Here is a 20,804-nt window from a genome sequence, read left to right as displayed (position 1 = left end):
ACTCCCCCCCTGGTGGGATGGGGGAGAGAATCAGAAGGATAAAAGTGAGAAAACTCATGGGTTGAGATAAAGACAGTTTAATAGGTAAAGCAAAAGCCGCGCACGCAAGCAAAGCAAAACAAGGAATTCATTCACTACTTCCCATTGGCAGGCAGGTGTTCAGCCATCTCCAGGAAAGCAGGGCTCCATCACGCATAATAGTTACTTAGGAAGACAAACGCCATCACTCCGAATGTCCCCCCCTTCCTTCTTGTTCCCCCAGCTTTACATGCTGAGCATGATGTCATATGGTATGGAATACCCCTTTGGCCAGTTGGGTTAGCTGTCCTGACTATGCTCCCTCTCAGCTTCTTGTGCACCTGGCAGAGCATGGGAAGCTGAAAAGTCCTTGACTAGGGAATACACCACTTAGCAACACCTAAAGCATCAGTGTGTTATCAACATTATTCTCATACTAAATCCAAAACACAGCACTATACCAACTACTAGGAAGAAAATTAACTCTATCCCAGCCGAAACCAGGACACGAGGACAGCCAGCACCACCCAACTCTCGCCCGCCAATCTCATGAGACCTGTGGCCTGCCAGCCAGTCCCTCCCACACACACAGCCCAAGGGTGTTGGGGGCCCAGAAACCCCCTCAGACACTTCCTGGGTACCTCACAAGCCTAGCACTCCTCTCAGCACACGTCAACTGCTGCTGCTGCTGTTGCTGCTATTGCTGCTAGCGTCAGCTTCCCGCGGTTTGAACTGGCTGCAGGGACAGCTGGCACCGCCCAACTCAATAGTCTGCTGCTTGGTGTGTTTAGGTGGGGGAAAAGGGGAAAGCAGCAGTAAGCATATGAGCATCATGAGCTAAAGTTCCGACTATCCTATATTACGTAGAAGTATCTGCAACAACCTATTCCTTGGCTGGATAATAGCTCATAAAAGCAACTGTCAAATAGATTTCCCCCTCTAATAAAAGGAGAAAGGACAAACATTTTCAAAGGCAAAATACAGAATGCTGAGTTGCCATTGGCCAATGCATGATGAACTTTTGCTAACCTGCACCAAACCACAGCAACAAAGCCAGAGTTTAACTTTGTTTTTTTTGGGGGGAGGGGGGGTGCTTTTGTTTTGGTTTTTTTTTTAAGGCTAGGACAACTTTTTTTTCCTCCTTAACAAGGGGGACAAATACATAAAGTCTGCTACAGCAGATAGACTGCTGGGTCTCTCAGCTAACATAGTTAACATATGCCTTTTAACACAGCGACTTAGAAGTTTTCATTCACTTATTTCAGCTTTTTTTCTTATTAAAAACAAATCTTCTAAATTAATGAAGTAGCTTTTGGCTAGAAACTTGTAACAGACATTTCAATATTACAAACCAACACTAACATAACATCTGGAAAGCACTGCAGATATCAGTCCTTGAGTATTTATAAGGATATGGCTCCACAGATTAGCTCAGCTACATAATGGTTCATCACTTTTGAAAGGACTCCTTTTCACTGCTTATGGTCCTGGATTTGTTGTTTTTGTCATTTTGCTTTGTTTTTCCTTTGTCACACTAGTTTTCTTCCATGTTAATGAGATGAATCAGCTCACAGAAGGATGTGAGTGCTGGATCTGCTACATAGTAGGAGATAGGAGTGCTGAGCTGTGAATGGGAGAAAAGAAATAGGAGGGGTGAGACAGACCTCCTTATTTCAGCAGCAGAGAAGTAAAAAGATGAGCTCACCATATCTTCATAATCCAAGACACTTATCAAAAGGTAAAAATATTTGCAAAAATTGGATACCTTAATGCAAATAGAAAAAATGAGGTTTACCAGAAGTATACCATATTGGTCAGTGAAATAGATAGACAGTAGACTGGAAAAGTCCAGAAATAATAGTACAAGCCACCCATAATTTCTGCAAGTATTATTAGCATCCTTACTTTATAGCAAAGACTAATATTAGTTTATTTAGAATTCTACAGAATAAACTACTTAAAAAAAAAGTTCTGTACTAGATGCATAATTACTAAATAAGTTACTGCTATGAAACTGAAATTTATAAACAGTGTATCTGACCATTTCACAATGACCAATGGCACTGTGTGTTATTGCACTTAATCTCAGAGTCAATGATGATTCAAGACAGTGTTCAGCCTGTAGCTACAACATTGTGGTGGGTTAACCTTGACTAAGGGCCAGACACCCACACAGCTGCTCTCTCACTCCCCCTCCTCAACAGGACAAGGGGAAAAATAGGATGAAAAAGTTCGTGGGTCAAGATAAAGACAGGGAGATCGCTTACCAATTACTGTCACAAGCAAAACAGACTCAACTTGAGGAAAATTAATTTAATTTATTGCCAGATAAATAAATTTGGGTAGTGAGAAATAAAGACAAAATTAAAACACCACCTCCCCCCCTTTTTTTTCAGGCTCAATTTCACTCCTTCACTCCCGACTCCTACACACACACATGTGCACGCGCCCCCCGCAAGCGGCACAGGGGGCACGGGTAGTTGCAGTCAGTTCATAACAGTTCCTCTCTGCTGCTCCTTCCTCCTGGCACTTTTCCCCTGCTCCAGCATGTGTCCTTCCACGGGCTGCAGTCCTTCAGGAAAATATCTGCTCCACAAACTCCCTGGACAACCTGTTCCAGCACTCAGTCACCCTCACAGTAAAAAAATGTTTCCTGATGTTCAGACAGAACCTCCTGTTTTTTGGTTTGTGCCCATTGCCTCCAGGCCTGTAACTGGAATCCACTGAAAAGAGCCTGGCTCCCTCTTCTTTACATACTCCCTTCAGGTATTTACATTTACATATAAACACTGATGAGATCCCCCCTGAGCCTTCTCTTCTCTAGGCTGAACAGTCCCAGCTCTCTCAGCCTTTCCTCATAGGAGAGATTCTCCACTCCCTTCATCATCTTTGTGGCCCTTCGCTGGACTCTCTCCAGTATGTCCATGACTCTTTTGTACTGGGGAGCCCAGAACTGGACACAGGACTCCAGGTGTGGCCTCACCAGTGCTGAATAAAGGAGAAGGATCACCTTCCTCAACCTGCTGGCAACACTCCTCCTCATGTAGCCCAGGTTAGTATTGGCCTTCTTTGCCACAAGGGTACATTGCTGGCTCAACTTGGTGCCACCAGGACCCCCAGGTCATTTTCTGCAAAGCTGCTTTCCATCTGGGTGGCCCCCAGCATATATTGGTGCCTGGGGTTGTTCCTCCCCAGGTGCAGGACTTGGCACTTCCCCTTGTTGAACTGCATGAGGTTCCTGTCAGCCCATTTCTCCAGCCTTTCAAGGTCCCTCTGAATAGCAGCACGACCCATCTGGCATATCAGCCACTCCTCCCAGTTTTGTGTCATCTGCAAACTTGCTGAGGGTACACTCTGCCCCCATCATCCAGATCATTAATGAAGATGTTAAACAGGACTGGACCCAGTCTTGATCCCTGGGGTACACCGCTAGTTACTGGCCTCCAACTAGACTTGGTGCCACTGATCACCACCCTCTGGGCCCAGCCGTTCAGCCAGTTTTCAACCCACCTCAGTGTCTGCTCGTGCAGCCCATACTTCAATAGCTTCTATATGAGGATCTTATGGGAGACAGTGTCAAAGGCCTTCCTGATGTCAAGGTAGACAATATCCACTGCCTTCCCCTCATCTACCAAGCCAGTAATTTTATCATAGAAGGTTATCAGGTTGGTCAAGCATGACTTCCCTTTGGTGAAGCCATACTGACTACTCCTGATGACCTTCTTGTCCTTCATGTACCTGGAAGTGGTTTCCAGGATTAGGTGCTCCATTGCCTTCCCAGGGTTGGAGGTGAGGCTGACCGGACTGTAGCTCCCTGGGTCCTCCTGCCTGCCCTTCTTGAAGATAGGAGTGACATTTGCTTTCTTCCAGTCCTCAGGTACCTCTCCCAATAGCCATGATTGTTCAGAAATTATTGGCCTCACCATGACAACAGCCAGCTCCCTCAGCGCTCTTCGGTGCATCCCATCAGGGCCCGTGGACTTAAGTTTGCTTAAGTATTCTCAGACCTGATCCTCTTCCACCAAGGGTATGTCTTCCTTGCTGCAGGCTTTCCCTCTGGTCTTTGGGACCTGGGATTTCTGAAGGCCAGTCTTACTAATAAAGACTGAGACAAAGGAGGCATTCAGTACCTCAGCCTTTTCCATGTCCTGCATCACCAGTTCCCTGCCCCACTCAGCAGCAGGCTGACATTTTCCCTGGTCTTCCTTTTGCTGTTTATGTGCTTTTAGTAGCCACTGTGGCTATTCCAACCCCCGCGCCAGGCACTGCGGCTACTCCAACCCCTGCAACAGGCACTGCAGCTACTCAAACCCTGGCAAAAGGCACTACACTTACTCCAACCCCCTCGACAGGCACTACAGCTATTGCAACCCCAGCGACAGTCACTGCAGCTGAACCGGAGAACCAACCTGTGCCGGTATCAATCGCCCCTATGCAGAAGAAGAAATACACAAGAAAACCAGCTCGTTTAGTAAGGGATGAAGATGAAACAGGGCCATCACGAGAACAGGAGGAGGAAGAGGCAGAAGCCATAAATGAGATGGTAATCACTTGATCCCTATCCTTGAGTGAGCTGCGAGATATACGAAAAGATTTCAGCCGTCGTCCAGGCGAGCACATTGTCACCTGGCTGCTCCGATGCTGGGATAACAGGGCCAGTAGCCTGGAATTAGAGGGTAGGGAAGCCAAGCAGCTGGGGTCCCTTTCTAGGGAAGGGGGCACTGACAAAGCGAATGGACAACAGGCACAAGCCCTCAGCCTCTGGAGGCGACTCCTGTCAGGTGTGAAGGAAAGGTATCCCTTCAAGGAAGATGTTATATGCCACCCAGGCAAGTGGACCACCATGGAGAGAGGTATCCAGTACCTGAGGGAATTAGCCGTGCTGGAAGTGATTTATGATGACCTGAACAACGAGCAATTATCCAAAGACCCAGATGAAGTCCAGTGCACCCGACCCATGAGGCGGAAGTTTGTACGGAGCACACCGGCGTCGCATGCAAACTCATTGGCAATAATGACCTGGAAAGATGGAGAGACACAAATGGTGGATTAATTGGCTGGCCAACTCCGGCAATATGAAGAAAGTCTCTCTTCCTCCCTACGGGCCTGTGTCTCGGCTGTGGAAAAACTCGGGAGGTCCAGCAACTCAAAGAGGATATGTCCTACTCCCCACCGGCACAGGTCAGTATCTCATCCATTAGGAGTAAGCGTCCCTCTGCTCAAGAGAAAAGATATCAGGGATACACACCCCAGGGCACCCTGTGGTTTTACCTGCGTGACCACAGAGAGGACATGAGGCAGTGGGATGGAAAATCTACCTCGACCCTAGAGGCACGGGTACGTCAGTTGCAAGGAAAAACAATCACACAAGGGGGTTCTTCTAGGAAAATTGCTGCTCCAGTCTCCAGTGAGCAGTTCCCCAGACAGAGTAGAAGACCTGACTTTATTTCCAATCTTAATAAAGGGACTTTTGATTCGCATCTACAAGAAGTGAGTAATGAGTACTATGACCAGGACTAGAGGGGCCCTGCCTCCAGCCAGGTGGAGGAAAGGGACAACCGGGTTTACTGATCTGTGTGGATTCAATGCCGTGGCACATCAGATCCACAGGAATATAAGGCTCTCGTAGACACCGGTGCACAGTTGTCCTGGTTTCGGCTGGGATAGGGTTAAATTTCTTCCTAGTGCTGTGTTTTGGATTTAGTATGAGAAGAATGTTGATAACACACTGATGTTTTCAGTTGTTGCTAAGTGCCCTCCTAGTCCAAGGACAGCTCCCGTGCCTACTGACTGAGCTAGGTACACAAGATGGGAGGGAACATAATCAGGACAGCCAGCCCAGCTGGCTAATGGGGTACTCCATACCATGTGACGTCATGCTCAGTATATGAAGGGTAGGCGTGATCCAGGAAGTACCGATCGCTACTTGGTTATCGGTCAGCGCGGGTGGTGAGCAATTGCGTTGTGCATCATTCATTTTGTATATTTTATCATTATCATTATCATTATTATTTTCCCTTCTTTTTCCCTGTTCTATTAAACTGTCTTTATCTCAACCCACGAGTTTTTTTTCTCACTCTTACCCTTCCGATTCTCTCCCCGTCCCGCTGGGGGTGGGGGGAGTGAGTGAGCGGCTGCGTGGTATTTGGCTGCCTGCCAGGTTAAACCACGACAGTCCTTTTTGGCGCCCAACGTGGGGCTCGAAGGGTTGAGATAACGACCCGAACGGGTTAAAACAAATTTGTTATAAGCATTCATTATATCAGTTTAGTACTCGATGTTCACAATGTTGATTTATTTGCTCTCAGAGTTTTTGGATCTGTTCTTGCAGTTGTGGTATGTAGCACCTTACTGGCTGTCTATACTGCTGATTATCAGTTTTTATGTGGGGTTGGTCATCTCTGGGAAATGGATTAAGGTCATTGCTTTGCTATACTGTGTGACCTGGCTTTATGTTATGATAAAATTATTGGTCACGAGCCTGTACTCAGCACTGCCATCATTCCTGTTCTTTGGGAGCTATCTTTTGGAAACTATTAATAATTACACTTCTTACATCTTCACCTCAGAGGATGAATTTAGGGGGGAGACAAGATGGGACACTTTCTCCCACTTGTTCACCTTCCCCTCCATATCTTCAGAAACTCCTTTTTCTTCTATCCTCTTCATGAAGACGTCTACAATATTCCCTGAGAATTTTGAATATCCTTGGGATGTTCAAACAAGCATGATCATATTGCTATGTCTTCTGAATGTGGTTCAGGCCTTGTTTAGAGTTAAACAACTCTTCAGGAATACTGTCCAGAGATCAACCCCAGCAACAGATACAGTGACTACTCAAACCCCCACGACAGGCACTGTAGCTCCTTCAACCCGCACGACAACCACTGTGGCTACTCAAACCCCTGCGACAGGCACCGTGGCTACTTCAACCCCCACAACAACCACTATGGCTACTCAGACCCCGGCAACAGTCACTACAGTTACTCCAACCCCCGCAACAGGCACTGCAGCCACTCAAACCCCGGCAACAGTCACTACAAATACTCCAACCCCCGCGACAGGCACTGCAGCTACCCAAACCCTCGCGACGGGTACTACAGCTGAACCAGAGGACCAACCGTCGCTGGTATCCGTCGCCCCTGTACAGAAGAAGAAATCTTTGAAGCGGAAGTCAGGTCGTGTAGAAAAGGATGATGGAAAACCAGGGCCATCACGAGGAGGGGAGGAGGAAGAGGAAGAACTCATAAACGAGACGGAAACCACCCGATCCTTATCCCTGAATGAGTTGCGAGATATGCGGAAAGATTTCGGCCGTCGTCCAGGCGAGCATATTGTTACCTGGCTGCTCCGATGCTGGGATAATGGGGCCAGTAGCCTGGAATTAGAGGGGAAGGAGGCCAAACAGCTGGGATCCCTTGCTAGGGAAGCAGGTATTGACAAAGCAATTGGAAAAGGGACACAGGTCCTCAGCCTCTGGAGGCGACTGCTGTCAGGCGTGAAGGAAAGGTATCCCTTCAAGGAAGATGTTATATATCGCCTAGGCAAATGGACCACTATGGAGAGAGGTATCCAGTACCTGAGAGAACTAGGCGTGCTGGAGGTGGTTTATAGTGACCTGGATGACCCCCGAACACCCAAAGATCCAGATGATGTCCAGTGCACGCGACCCATGTGGCGGAAGTTGGTACGGAGCGCACCAGCATCGTATGCCAGTTCGTTGGCAGTACTGTACTGGAAAGAGGAAGAAGCACCAACGGTGGATGAGGTGGTTAGCAGACTTCGGGATTTTGAAGAAACTATCTCCTCCTCCCTTGTCTCGGCTGTGGAGAAACTGTCCCGGGAGGTCCAGCAACTCAAAGAGGATATGTCTTATTCTCCACCTGTACGGACCAGTATCTCAGCCATTAGGAGTCAGCGTTTTTCTCCTCAAGAGAGAGGATATAGAAAGTACACACCACGGGGCACCCTGTGGTTTTACCTGCGTGACCACGGAGAGGACATGAGGCAGTGGGATGGAAAACCTACCTTCGTCCTAGAGGCACGTGTACGTGAGTTGCAAGGAAAAACAATCACACAAGGGGGTTCTCCCAGGAAAAATGCTGCTCCAGTTGTCAGGAAAAACCTGTCTCACGACGGTCCAGTTTCCAGTGAACAGTTCCCCAGGCAGAGTAGAAGGGCTGATCATACTTTGGATTGTAATTGCAATGAAGAAATTCTTGACTCACGTTTGCAAGAAGTGAGAGATGGATACTATGACCAGGACTAGAGGGGCCCTGCCTCCAGCCAGGTGGAGGAAAGGGACAACTGGGTTTACTGGACTGTGTGGATTCGATGGCCTGGCACATCAGAGCCACAGGAGTATAAGGCTCTAGTAGACACTGGTGCACAGTGCACCCTGATGCCATCAAACCATAAAGGGGCAGAACCCATTTGTATTTCTGGAGTGACAGGGGGATCCCAAGAGTTAACTGTATTGGAGGCCGAAGTGAGCCTGACCGGGAACGAGTGGCAGAAGCACCCCATTGTGACTGGCCCAGAGGCTCCGTGCATCCTTGGCATAGACTACCTCAGGAGAGGGTATTTTAAGGACCCAAAAGGGTACCGGTGGGCTTTTGGTATAGCTGCCCTGGAGACGGAGGAAATTAAACAGCTGTCCACCTTGCCCGGTCTCTCACAGGATCCTTCTGTTGTGGGGTTGCTGAGGGTTGAAGAACAACAGGTACCAATCGCTACCACAACAGTGCACCGGCGGCAATACCGCACCAACCGAGACTCTCTGATCCCCATCCATGAGCTGATTCGTCGACTGGAGAGCCAAGGAGTGATCAGTAAGACTCGCTCACCCTTCAACAGTCCCATATGGCCAGTGCGAAAGTCTAATGGAGAGTGGAGGCTAACAGTAGACTACCGTGGCCTGAACGAAGTCACGCCGCCACTGAGTGCTGCCGTGCCGGACATGCTAGAACTTCAATACGAACTGGAGTCAAAGGCAGCCAAGTGGTACGCCACCATTGACATTGCTAATGCCTTCTTCTCCATCCCTTTGGCAGCAGAGTGCAGGCCACAGTTTGCTTTCACTTGGAGGGGTGTCCAGTACACCTGGAACCGACTGCCCCAGGGGTGGAAACACAGCCCTACCATTTGCCATGGACTGATCCACACCGCACTGGAACAGGGTGATGCTCCAGAACACCTGCAGTACATTGACGACATCATCGTATGGGGCAACACAGCAGAAGAAGTTTTTGAGAAAGGGGAGAGAATAATTCAAATCCTTCTGAAATCTGGTTTTGCCATAAAACAAAGTAAGGTCAAGGGACCTGCACAGGAGATCCAGTTTTTAGGAATAAAATGGCAAGATGGACGTCGTCAGATCCCAACAGATGTGATCAATAAAATAACAGCCATGTCTCCACCAGCTAACAAAAAGGAAATGCAAGCTTTCTTAGGCGTTGTGGGTTTTTGGAGAATGCATATTCCAAATTACAGTCAGATCGTAAGCCCTCTCTATCAAGTGACCAGGAAGAAGAACGACTTCAAATGGGGCCCTGAGCAACGACAAGCCTTTGAACAAATTAAACAGGAGATAGTTCATGCAGTAGCCCTTGGGCCAGTCCGGGCAGGACAAGATGTAAAGAATGTGCTCTACACTGCAGCCGGGGAGAATGGCCCTACCTGGAGCCTCTGGCAGAAAGCACCAGGGGAGACTCGAGGTCGACCCTTAGGGTTCTGGAGTCGGGGATACAGAGGATCCGAGGCCAGCTACACTCCCACTGAGAAGGAGATATTGGCAGCATATGAAGGGGTTCGAGCTGCTTCGGAAGTGGTTGGCACTGAAGCACAGCTCCTCCTGGCACCCCGACTGCCGGTGCTGGGCTGGATGTTCAAAGGGAGGGTCCCCTCTACACATCATGCAACCGATGCTACGTGGAGTAAGTGGGTCGCACTGATCACACAACGGGCCCGAATAGGAAACCCCAGTCGCCCAGGAATCTTGGAGGTGATCACGAACTGGCCGGAAGGCAAAGATTTTGACATATCCACAGAGGAGGAGGTGATACGTGCTGAAGAAGCCCCACTGTATAATAAACTACCAGAAAACGAGAAGCAATATGCCCTGTTCACTGATGGGTCCTGTCGCCTTGTGGGAAAACATCGGAGATGGAAAGCTGCTGTATGGAGTCCTATACGCCAAGTTGCAGAAACTGCTGAAGGAGAAGGTGAATCGAGCCAGTTTGCAGAGGTGAAAGCCATCCAGCTGGCCTTGGACATTGCTGAACGAGAAAAATGGCCAGTACTCTATCTCTATACTGACTCATGGATGGTGGCAAATGCCCTGTGGGGGTGGTTGCAGCAGTGGAAGCAGAACAACTGGCAGCGCAGAGGTAAACCCATCTGGGCTGCCGCGTTGTGGCAAGATATTGCTGCCCGGGTAGAGAACCTGACTGTAAAAGTACGTCATGTAGATGCTCACGTACCCAAGAGTCGGGCTACTGAGGAACATCAAAATAACGAGCAGGTGGACCAGGCTGCTAAGATTGAAGTGGCTCAGGTGGATTTGGACTGGCAACATGAGGGTGAACTATTTATAGCTCGGTGGGCCCATGACGCCTCAGGCCATCAAGGAAGAGATGCAACATATAGATGGGCTCGTGATCGAGGGGTGGACTTAACCATGGACGCTATTGCACAGGTTATCCATGAATGTGAAACGTGCGCTGCAATCAAACAAGCCAAGCGAGTAAAGCCTCTTTGGTATGGGGGACGATGGTTGAAATATAAATATGGGGAGGCCTGGCAGATTGATTATATCACACTCCCACAAACCCGACACGGTAAGCGCTATGTGCTCACCATGGTGGAAGCAACCACTGGCTGGCTAGAAACATACCCTGTGCCCCATGCCACTGCCCGGAACACCATCCTGGGCCTTGAAAAGCAAGTCCTGTGGCGACATGGCACCCCAGAAAGAATTGAGTCAGACAACGGGACTCACTTCCGAAACGCCCTCATAGACACCTGGGCCAAAGAGCACGGCATTGAGTGGGTCTATCACATCCCCTACCATGCACCAGCCTCCGGGAAAATCGAACGATACAATGGACTGCTAAAAACTACGCTGAGAGCAATGGGTGGTGGGACATTCAAACATTGGGACACACATTTAGCAAAGGCCACCTGGTTAGTCAATACCAGGGGATCTGCCAATCGAGCTGGCCCTGCCCAATCAAGACTCTTACGTACTGTAGATGGAGATAAAGTCCCTGTCGTGCATATGAGAAATATGCTGGGGAAGACAGTCTGGGTTACTCCTGCCTCTGGCAAGGGAAAACCCATCCGTGGGATTGCTTTTGCTCAGGGACCTGGGTACACTTGGTGGGTGATGCGAAAGGATGGGGAGGTCCGGTGTGTACCTCAAGGGGATTTGATTTTGGGTGAAAATAGCCAATGAACTGAATTTTGATGTCAACTGTTACATGATATTGTATGTCATTATTTCTATGATATAGCAGTGGTATAGCAGTGAAAATCACCCAGATTAGTGAAGAATGAACTAACTCCAATGAAACCGAGCGAAGTGCAACGATGATAGAACTGGACGAGCGCAGCAGTACCGAAATGAGAACTGGCTTCAGGATGCAACGGCCCAACACCGCACACCATCTCTTCGGCCCTGAAAGACTGTTATGACAGATGGAGCCCAAAGTCATGGACTAAATGAACTCAGTGGACATTTTAGAGGGATAGTCCATAGACCGAGGGAATGATATCTGTGCGTGCATATATATATATATGTGTGTATATATAAAGAAAGATAGTGGTGGTTAATTGAAATGTATTAAAAAAGATGTGAGACCTAAGCACGACGTAAATGGTATGGAATAAGGGGTGGATACTGTCCTGGTTTCGGCTGGGATAGGGTTAAATTTCTTCCTAGTGCTGTGTTTTGGATTTAGTATGAGGAGAATGTTGATAACACACTGATGTTTTCAGTTGTTGCTAAGTGCCCTCCTAGTCCAAGGACAGCTCCCGTGCCTACTGACTGAGCTAGGTACACAAGATGGGAGGGAACATAATCAGGACAGCCAGCCCAGCTGGCTAATGGGGTACTCCATACCATGTGACGTCATGCTCAGTATATGAAGGGTAGGCGTGATCCAGGAAGTACCGATCGCTACTTGGTTATCGGTCAGCGCGGGTGGTGAGCAATTGCGTTGTGCATCATTCATTTTGTATATTTTATCATTATCATTATCATTATTATTTTCCCTTCTTTTTCCCTGTTCTATTAAACTGTCTTTATCTCAACCCACGAGTTTTTTTTCTCACTCTTACCCTTCCGATTCTCTCCCCGTCCCACTGGGGGCGGGGGGAGTGAGTGAGCGGCTGCGTGGTATTTGGCTGCCTGCCAGGTTAAACCACGACAACAGTGTACCCTGATGCCATCAAGCTATAAAGGGGCAGAACCCATCTGTATTTCTGGAGTGACAGGGGGATCCCAAGAGCTAACTGTGTTGGAGGCCGAAGTGAGCCTAACCGGGAATGAGTGGCAGAAGCACCCCATTGGGACTGGCCCAGAGGCTCCGTGCATCCTTGGCATAGACTACCTCAGGAGAGGGTATTTCAAGGACCCAAAAGGGTACCAGTGGGCTTTTGGTATGGCTGCCTTGGAGATGGAGGAAATTAAACAGCTGTCCACCTTGCCTGGTCTCTCGGAGGATCCTTCTGTTGCGGGGTTGTTGAAGGTCCAAGAACAACAGGTACCAATCGCTACCACAACAGTGCACCGGCGGCAATACCGCACCAACCGAGACTCCCTGATCCCCATCCATGAGCTGATTCGTCGACTGGAGAGCCAAGGGGTGATCAGCAAGACTCGCTCACCCTTTAACAGTCCCATATGGCCAGTGCAAAAGTCTAATGGAGAGTGGAGACTAACAGTAGACTATCGTGGCTTGAACGAAGTCACGTCGCCACTGAGTGCTGCTGTGCCGGACATGCTAGAACTCCGATACGAACTGGAGTCAAAGGTAGCCAAGTGGTATGCCACAACTGACATTGCTAATGCGTTCTCAATCCCTTTGGCAGCAGAGTGCAGGCCACAGGTTGCTTTCACTTGGAGGGGCATCCAGTACACCTGGAACCGACTGCCCCAGGGGTGGAAACACAGCCCTACCATTTGCCATGGACTGATCCACACCGCACTGGAACAGGGTGAGGCTCCAGAACACCTGCAATACATTGATGACATCATTGTGTGGGGCAGCACAGCAGAAGAAGTTTTTGAGAAAGGGGAGAGAATAATTCAAATCCTTCTGAAGGCCGGTTTTGCCCTAAAACAAAGTAAGGTCAAGGGACCTGCACAGGAGATCCAGTTTTTAGGAATAAAATGGCAAGATGGACGTCGTCAGATCCCAATGGATGTGATCAACAAAATAACAGCCATGTCCCCACCAACTAGCAAAAAGGAAACACAAGCTTTCTTAGGTGTTGTGGGCTTTTGGAGAATGCATATTCCAGATTACAGCCTGATTGTAAGCCCTCTCTTTCTAGTGACTCGGAAGAAGAACGATTTCAAATGGGGCCCTGAGCAACGACAAGCCTTTGAACAAATTAAACAGGAGATAGTTCATGCAGTAGCCCTTGGGCCAGTCTGGGCAGGACAAGATGTAAGGAATGTGCTCTACACCACAGCAGAGGAAAATGGCCCAACCTGGAGCCTCTGGCAGAAAGCACCAGGGGAGACTCGAGGTCGACCCTTAGGGTTCTGGAGTCAGGGATACAGAGGATCCGAGGCCCACTATACTCCAACTGAGAAGGAGATATTGGCAGCATATGAAGGGGTTCGAGCTGCTTCGGAAGTGGTTGGTACTGAAGCACAGCTCCTCCTGGCACCCCGACTGCCGGTGCTGGGCTGGATGTTCAAAGGGAGGGTCCCCTCTACACATCATGCAACCGATGCTACGTGGAGTAAGTGGGTCGCACTGATCACACAACGGGCCCGAATAGGAAACCCCAGTCGCCCAGGAATCTTGGAAGTGATCATGAACTGGCCAGAAGGCAAAGATTTTGGAATATCCCCAGAGGAGGAGGTGACGCGTGCTGAAGAGGCCCCACTGTATAACAAACTACCAGAAAATGAGAAGCAATATGCCCTGTTCACTGATGGGTCTTGTCGCCTGGTGGGAAAGCATCGGAGGTGGAAGGCTGCTGTATGGAGTCCTATACGCCAAGTCTCAGAAACTGCTGAAGGAGAAGATAAATCGAGCCAGTTTGCAGAGGTGAAAGCCATCCAGCTGGCTTTGGATATTGCTGAAAGAGACAAGTGGCCAGTACTTTATCTCTATACTGACTCATGGATGGTGGCAAATGCCCTGTGGTGGTGGTTGCAGCAGTGGAAGCAGAACAACTGGCAGCGCAGAGGTCAACCCATCTGGGCTGCCGCATTGTGGCAAGATCTTGCTGCCCGGGTAGAGAACCTGGCTGTAAAAGTACGTCACGTAGATGCCCACGTACCCAAGAGTCAGGCCACTGAAGAACATCAAAACAACCAGCAGGTGGACCAGGCTGCTAAGATTGAAGTGGCCCAGGTGGATCTGGACTGGCAACATAAGGGTGAATTATTTATAGCTTGGTGGGCCCATGACACCTCAGGCCATCAAGGAAGAGACGCAATATATAGATGGGTTCGTGAAGGACAGCGAAGACTGGGAAATGGTAGAAAAGAAGCCATTTGCAGGATGGCACCCCCTCAATCTAAAAGAGAGTTGAGAGGATTTTTAGGAATGGCTGGATGGTGTCGCCTTTGGATTCCAAATTATGGTTTGATGGCAAAACCACTGTATGAGGCAACCAAAGGCCCTGAAGAATTGTTAGAATGGACTCCAGAGTGCCGAAAAAGTTTTGATGACATTAAACAGACTTTAATGAAAGCTCCAGCTTTAGGACTTCCAAATCTGACCAAACCCTTTGAGCTATTTGTTCATGAGAAGAGACATGTAGCTATGGGGGTTTTGACTCAACTTTTGGGAGACTGGAAAAGACCAGTGGCTTACTTTTCCAAACAATTAGATAAAGTAAGCTCAGGATGGCCTAGCTGCTTGCGGGCAGTTGCGGCAACAGTTCTCATCATTCAAGAAGCTAGAAAATTGACATTGGGACAGAAAATAACGGTTCACGTCCCGCATGCGGTACTTGCAGTACTGGAACAAAAAGGACATCATTGGCTAACCCCTAGTCATTTGTTACAATATCAGGCTTTGTTAGTGGAACAAGACGACATCATTTTGAAAGTGAGTACAATTTTAAATCCTGCCTCTTTAATGCCAAGTGAAAAATAGAGTGATCTTAACCATGACTGTTTACAAGTTATCGAACAGGTATATGCCAGCAGGCCAGATCTGAAAGATGTCCCTCTCCAAACTCCGGATGAAGAATTATTTACTGATGGAAGCAGCTTTGTTGTAAAAGGAGAAAGGAGGGCTGGCTATGCCGTGGTAACTTTAACTGAAGATCGAGAAGTAAAAGCATTACCTCCAAATACATCCGCCCAGAAAGCAGAAATTATAGCCCTCACAAAAGCCTTAAATTTGGCTAAAGGTAAAAGAGTTAACATCTATACAGATTCTAAATATGCTTTTGGAGTTGTGCATGCTCATGGAGCAATATGGAAGGAGCGAGGACTTTTATCTGCTAGCAGTACCCCTATAAAATATGGAACAGAGATTTTGAATTTGTTGGAAGCCATACAGAAACCTAAAGAAGTTGCAGTGATTCATTGTAAAGCTCATCAAAAAGGGGACTCAAAAGTAATACAAGGAAATCGAAAAGCAGATGAGGCTGCTAAACGTGTAGCATTAAATACTATGATTTATGTTTTAATTCCATCAAAAGAAATTCAGGTGGAATCCCCAAATTATAATGAGAAAGAAAATAAATTAGCTATGTTATTACATTGTAAGAAGAATGATCAAGGATGGTGGATAACTTCACATGGACAATGTATAGTAACCCCTGAAATTATGAAGAAATTAATGGTCAAAACCCATGCTGAAACACATATGGGAGCAGAGGCAATGGTGGAATCAGTAAGACGATATGCGATAGGAACCAAAATGTTATTGATTGCTAAAAGTGTGAGTAATAAATGTGAGATTTGTCTTAGGAACAATCCGAAAATACAAATCCGACCCCCTCCTGGAGAGGTAAAGAGAGATATAACTCCCGGTGAGTATTGGCAAATAGATTTTTCAGAGTTACCGCGATGTAACCAATACCGATATCTATTGGTATTGGTAGATACCTTCTCTGGATGGCCGGAAGCTTTCCCGTGTCGAACCAACAAGGCAAAAGAGGTTGTAAAACATTTGTTGAAAGAAATAATTCCAAGGTTTGGAGTCCCTTTAGGAATATCCTCAGACAGAGGTCCACATTTTGTAGCAGAGGTTGTTAAAAACATGAGTAAGACATTAGGGATTAAGTGGGATCTCCATACCCCTTGGAGACCTCAATCTAGTGGGCGGGTGGAAAGGATGAATCAAACATTGAAAAGACAAATTTCTAAAATATGTCAGGAAGCTCAATTGAAGTGGATCGAAGCCTTACCACTTGCCTTGTTGAGAATTAGGGTGACCCCTAGAGCTAAAGAAAAAGTGAGTCCATTTGAAATTTTATATGGAAAACCTTATAGTGTTAATTTGACAGGAGGATCAGAGCAAATGCATGTAATAGGAGAAAAAGTATTAACTGAATATCTTTTATCTTTGAGTAAGGTGTTGAATTCTTTGCATAAGTATGTCCTTTTGAAGACACCTTTACCTCTTGAGTTTCCAGTACACTCATTTAATCCAGGGGATCAAGTTTATTTGTGAACGTGGAAGGACGACCCTCTTGGAGAAAAGTGGAAAGGACCTTTCCAGGTGCTGTTAACAACAAACACTGCTGTGAAACTGGAAGGAATAGATTCTTGGATTCATATGAGGATTAAGAAAATTCCACCTGGACTGTGGACATCTGTATTTAAGGAACCATTGAAGTTAACTTTGCGGCGTGTTCAATGAGATACTGGAGATGCTGCTAAATTAGTGTAACAATTTGATTATTGAACAGAATTAAATTAGAGAGAGAGGGAAGATGTGGAATGTGTTGTTGTTAATAATAACGATCAGTCAGATTGATTCTCAACTTTTGTTACCAAAATGGGATAGAAATCGAAATATCTGGGAACTTTTAGCCCGAGAAGTAACCAACATGTCTTCCTTTTGTATTTCAGTCGAGAATTCTGTGGGAGGGATGTATAGTTCTTGTTTGGTAGGAGTACCAACCCCATTGGAATTGATGAAGAATTATACAATGTTTCAAAGTTTTGACATTAAATTAAAAACAACTAGATTTAAGGAGAGAGGGATGTTAAGAGTCAAGGTGTGAGGAATGCTTCCAGCTGGGCATTGTGTTAAATTCATAAATTGCACTTCTAAATGTGAAAATTTAACACATTTACAACCTCCTTTGAGATGTAACTCCACTCAACTTCAGAGTTATGCATGGGCTCATACTAAATTACCCCTTGGATGGTTTTTGTTGTGTGGACGAATAGCATATTCCTATATTCCAGCGAATGCGACCGGAGGTCCGTGTTCAATAGGGAGGATAGCTCCGCTGCTGATAGACAAAAAGGACTTAGAACATGGTGGACGAACTAAAAGGAGTATACATCAAATATCAGAGGATTGTGACTCGCAAGTCACTTTATACAGTTCAAGTGAGATGTCAGCTGCAGCTATCCTAGCACCCGGAGTTGGAATAGCTATGAATTATCAAACCATAAAACGGATTACTTGTGCTTTAGTAAAAGACATAAATTATACCTCCCAAGCACTTTCGGCTATTGGTACGGAAATGACACAAATAAGAGAAGCCACCCTTGAAAACAGGGCTGCAATTGACTATTTACTTTTAAGACACAATCATGGTTGTGAAGAATTTAAAGGAATGTGTTGTTTTAATTTGAGTGATAATTCACAGTTAGTAGAGAAGAAAATCCAACAATTAAAAGATTTGGCATTTGGGTTTAAAGAACGGGAAGGATTAGATTTTTCTTGGTTGTTCTCATGGCTTCCAAATTTAAATTGGCTTAGACAATTATTTTTGTTTGTGGTACTGATCGTTATTTTAATTATGATTACATGTTGTATGATTCAATTTGTATCTTTTTCTAGAAAATAAGTATTATGAGACTCATGATGCTTAACATCATAAGTCTCAAAGGGGGGAATTGTTAATGTTAATCTTAATCAATATTAATCTTCAAAGTGTTATCATCCTGTGTATAGCCCTCACCCAGAACTGGGTTAAAAGACCAGTTAATAAGAAACCAGAATGATGAAGCTAGTGAGTGGGTGTTTGATTGGAGGAGATCAAGATGTATATGTTTTAATTTAAGAACACTATGGTGATAGATAGTTTAGTTTGTTGTGGACTCTATATTGCTCGCTTCTGTAATTTTAAACAATGAAGATTTGTTGCTTAGAAGTTAGATAACTAACAGGTGTGTGTTTGTAATTGTGTGGAGTAGTAATTAATTATAAACTGTGTGTTTTAGAGGTAGTGATAATTAATTTTAGCTATGGAAACTATAAACAAACGTGGTCCAAGCATGGCTCAGGGACAAATTGCGACCCTATAAGGTAAAGAGGAAATAAGTTCATGAAGAGTTCACTACCCTGCCGACCACCAGAGACCACCCGAGACCCCCAAGAAGACCCTAAAGGCTTTAGTGCGCATGTGTTTAAGATGATGTAATATTATAATTAGTTCTCGGAAATGTAATGAATATGTAACAAGGAAATTCAAAATATGTATGAGAAGCATGGATATAAACAGAAAGGTGACTAGACCAGGTGTGCTTGATTTGTGGCAAGTCCACCGAGCCCCCAGGCCTGAATAAAACAATATCTCTCCTGAGCGTGTGGAATTGGTTACTTGCACGCCGGGCACGAATCCGCTTTTCGGACAACAATCCCAGCCAAAACCAGGACAGTCCTTCAGGACAGCAACGAAACTGTCACCTGACCCGTCCCTGTGCCTGAATTGTTGTCGCTCTGTGGTGGGTTAACCTTGGCTGGCCACCAGGTACCCACCAAGCCTCTCTATCATTCACCTCCTCAGTGGGACAGGGGGAGAAAATCAGATTAAAATCTTGTGGATCAAGGTAAAGGCAGTTTAATAAAGAAAAGCAAAGGCCGCACATGGAAGCAAAAGAAAACAAAAAGATTTATTCCCTACTTCCCATCAGCAGGTGCTGTCCAGCCGCTTCCTGGGAAGTAGGGCCTCAGTACGTGTAGCGGTTGCTTTGGAAGACAAACGTCTTAATAACAAATGCCCCCTCTCCTCCACCTTTCTCTTAGCTTTTATTGCTGAGCATAACGTCGTATGGTATGGAATATCTCTTTGGTCAGTTTGGGTCAGCTGTCCCGGCTATGTCTCCTCCCAACCTCTTGCCCACCCCCAGCCTACTGGCCTTTGCGGGGTTGGAGAGACAGCCTTGATGCTGTGTGAGCACTGCTCAGCAGTTGCCAAAACACTGGTGTGTTATCAACACCTTTCTAGCTACAAATGCAAAGCACAGTACTATGAGGGCTGCTATGGGGAAAGTTAACTCCATCCCAGCCAGACCCAATATACGCTCTTAAGGGCAGGATCTTTTAAGGACCCCTAGAAGGATTCTAGCTCCTTAGGGGAGGAAAAAAATCATATATCCCCTTTGCGACTGTTCACTCAACTCCTGCTTAGATTTTGGCTAACACAGCTCATGCTAAGGCCTGATGTATGCTGGGAGCAGTGCCATTAGGTCAAAGTGAGAGCACCACATAGGCAGGACAGGTGGCCAGAAGGAGCTAAAGGGCCATGATGCAGCCATTATCACCTGCAAATTGCTGTCTCTGGCAGCCATTATCTTTTGTCTGGCAGCTTCCTCAGAATCCACTAACTTATGGAAATGGTATAGACCAAACCTCCAAGCTGGAAGGTATAAAACATCAGCATACCCAAAAAGCTTTTGAAGCAGATCCAATGGCAGCTGGACTGCTGAGGCTTTCATGCTTCCCCGTGTGATACAGGGGACGCCCGCACCGTGATGGAGGAGGAAGGATGAGCACTCTCACGGTCGGCTAGGTAACTAATTCTTTTTTTTTGCTCATAGGTGCACAATATTAAGAGTTACAGGTTATAAGTTATGAAACCTTATGACTTGAATGGTGAATAAGTGAATTCACGTGCTAGACTAGTCTGGGCAAAAGGGGATTGAGCCCCTGTTTGTCTTGTTTGTTTGCCATATTTCTCAATGAGCTCATGAAATAAAGTTTAAATCACAGAGTACGTTGTCCTGTAAATTTGAGAGATCCAAATGGACTGTGACAACCCTTGGATCAGGGACTTATCTGAGCATCCTTGGAGACAAGGACCTCTTGTGCCACTGACAACCATACTGGCTGACCCTGGGTTGTCCTGTCCAGCCACCTCTTGTTTACAAGCAGAATGGTATGCATTTGTCTAACAAGGGATTTACATTTCCATTAGGTATATTATTTGCAGAGTTAAGTGATGTTTGTTCCCCTATAATTCATCGATTTCCTCTGCAGTACTTGGATCTAATACTTGGCTCCATCAGGTTTAAATCTCTGTAACATGAGGCTCTTCCTTTGCAACTGTGCATTTCCCTTTTCTACCTGATTCTTTGCAAATTTGGAAATTCAATTTGTAGAGAGCTCAGCCTTAGCCTGATT

This window comes from Calonectris borealis, chromosome W (assembly GCF_964195595.1).
Source record: "Calonectris borealis chromosome W, bCalBor7.hap1.2, whole genome shotgun sequence".
Classification (NCBI taxonomy): Eukaryota; Metazoa; Chordata; class Aves; order Procellariiformes; family Procellariidae; genus Calonectris; species Calonectris borealis.
This window is presented reverse-complemented; position numbering follows the sequence as displayed.